Genomic DNA, 2,891 nt, shown 5'->3' with positions numbered 1-2,891 from the left:
AACTGGCTTTTAGTATAACATACAAAGAGAGAGTGCACGGTGAACCACAGCCCTCCCTTTCCTCCCCTCTGTTGCCATGAACGTTTTCACCCAACAAATTCTTGTGCCAAACACTTACCATTTTTCTCATCAACAGTAGCCAAAGTACAGTAACCCTAGTAACCTTGCCTAGTTCAATATTTTGCTTTTTTTTTTCTTTACAAAAAAGTTAAAGACAAAAGGAGCATGATTCAGTGACTACACCACAGAGCCCAAGGCTAACTTTTGTGGGAAAGCATTAGCTTAATCAAGGAGAGACAGATTAGAGCTTCCCCTGGCCAACTGGATGCATTTTGTTGAATAGCTTAATTTTGCTTTCAGAACAGAGTTTCAGGCAAAAAGATAATGATTGCAATTTATTTAATTTATATAGTGAAATGTTTCAGATAATATTAATAAACTGAAGAAATGTTTACATTTGCAGTTGGGTGTAGTTTTCTATTAAGACAAATGTAGGAGGACAAGGCCTCATGGCACCACTTTTTATCCACATAGATACACGATGGATTACTTAACTTTTTTATTTCTTGAGAGGAACAAGGTAACAAGAGGCTGTGACCCATGTGCTACAGAACACACAAAAGTTCTGTAATTAGTAAAGCTGGGTGGGAATTTTCCATTAAACATATCTCCCTGTAAAGGCTGATTTGTTAAACTAAAATTGCTTGCAAGACAAGGCCATTTTTGACAAATTTTTCATCTGAAAAATAGTTTGGAATAAAACTTCTGAGACAGAATGGCCTGTTTGGATAGAGATAGAGACAAAGATAGAGGCAGAGATAGAGGCAGAGATAGAGACAGAGATAGAGATAGAGATCTCTATCTATCTATCTACCTATCTATCTTTTAAAGCAGTTTTCCGTTCAAAGTAACTTTTTACTTGAACTCAGTCAAAATGTTTCTTTAATTACTGATCTGAATATTTTTTACTTTTCATCCAGATTTGGGACTGGAGAAAATTTTGAAGATTTTTCTAGCTTGGAAACATTATGTCCATGGTGATCGGGGTCCTATTGAATGTATAATCAAGGCAATCCGGGTCTTTCCACTTCCAGTAAGTAGGCGGGGACAGCGACACGAGGCCTGCATTGGCGTGGTCAACCGGCATTTACGCAGCTGGTGCCGCCAGGCAGGCTTTGGTTCCTTGATAATGACCCATGCTTTCAGGCGGGGGACTTGCTGCGGTGGGATGGGCTTCATCTCTCTCCTGAAGGCAAGCGTGTCTTCTCTTCCAGGTTGGCCGATCTCATACGGCGAGCTTTAAACTAGCCTCACCGGGGGAGGGGCCGCAGGAAGACAAGGAGACGCCATCCGAGCAAGACAGGTGACAAAGGCAAGGAGTGCTAAGGTAAGAAACGGGGGGTCCAGACAGTCTCCCTAAACAGGGTGTGGCACACACAGTCTTGCAAGGCCTTAAATGCCTATATACCAATGCTTGCAATATGGGGAATAAACAGGAGGAACTCGCCCTCAGAATAGCTATTTCAAACCCAGATGTCACAGGGCTAACAGAAACATGGTGGGATTTGTCCCATGACTGGGCAGTTAGCATTAGGGGCTATAGGCTTTACAGGAGGGATAGAGAAGGAAGGAAAGGTGGGGGTGTGGCACCCTATGTCAAGGAGCACTACACATCCTCTGCCAGCAGAATGGGGTCAGAGGAAGGGCAGGCTGAAGTGCTCTGGGTTAAGATTCAAAGGGGCCGTGGGGAGAGCGATATGACGGTGGGGGGTCTACTACAGACCCAACCAAGGGGAGGAGCTGGACCAGGAATTTTAGGGCCAGCTTGCAGAGGTACTTAAGGCAAGGGATGTAGTTGTCCAGGTAATTAAAATCACCCATGACATCTGCTGGGAGGAACAGTCAGCCGGGACGGACCATTCCAGGAGGTTCCTAGCTGAGATACAGGACCCCCACTTAATCCAGGAGGTGCACGGTCCCACCAGAGGAAATGCCCTGTTGGACCTGGTCCTGGCCACAGGCAATGACCTGGTAAGGGGCCTCCAGGTTCTCGACCACCTGGGCAATAGCGATCATCGCTTGCTGGAATTCACCATCCAGCGCAGGGTGTCAAGGGCCTGCAGCAAGATGGTAGCCCTAGACTTTAGGAGGGCCAACTTCAACAAGTTGAGGAGACTAGTGGGTGAGGCACTGGGGTCCTTGAGGGCAGGGGAACACAGGGTCCAGGACAAGTGGTCGTTCCTTAAGGAAACGATACTCAAGGCCCAAGGGGAGTCTATCCCAACAAGAAGCAACGGGGGCAAGAGTGCCCAAAAGCCCCCCTGGCTCACCAAGGATGTCCGGGAATGCCTGCTTACCAAAAAGGCAGCGTACACTCAGTGGAAGGGGGGTGCTATCTCCAAAGAGGAGTATACCTCCTCTGCTCAGGCCTGTAGGGGGGCTGTCAGGAAAGCTAAGGTGGACACAGAGCTAGGACTAGCGTCCAAGATCAAGGATAATAAAAAGTCCTTTTTCAAATACATAGGGAGGATGAAGAAGGCACCGGGTAATATGGGTCACCTGCAAAGTACTCTGGGCAATCTGGTGGTTGCGCCAGAGGAGAAAGCGGAACTCTTTAACCAATTCTTCACCTCCGTTTGGAGGTGTGCAGGGACCAGGACTTCCCCGCTGTGATGCCAGATGGACTCGAGGGGAACGCCTCCAGACCTCGGGTTAGGGAGGACTGGGTTCGAGAGCTTCCGGAGGGGCTGGACGTGTACAAGTCAGCAGGTCCAGATGCTCTCCACCCCAGGGTGTTGAGGGAGCTAGCTGGGGTTATTGCAGGGCCCTTGGCACGGCTTTACGAGCGCTCGTGGTGCTCGGGCCAGGTGCCAGATGACTGGAAGATGGCT

This window comes from Crocodylus porosus, unplaced genomic scaffold, assembly GCF_001723895.1.
Source record: "Crocodylus porosus isolate Cpor-Errol unplaced genomic scaffold, CroPor_comp1, whole genome shotgun sequence".
Classification (NCBI taxonomy): domain Eukaryota; kingdom Metazoa; phylum Chordata; order Crocodylia; family Crocodylidae; genus Crocodylus; species Crocodylus porosus.
This window is presented reverse-complemented; position numbering follows the sequence as displayed.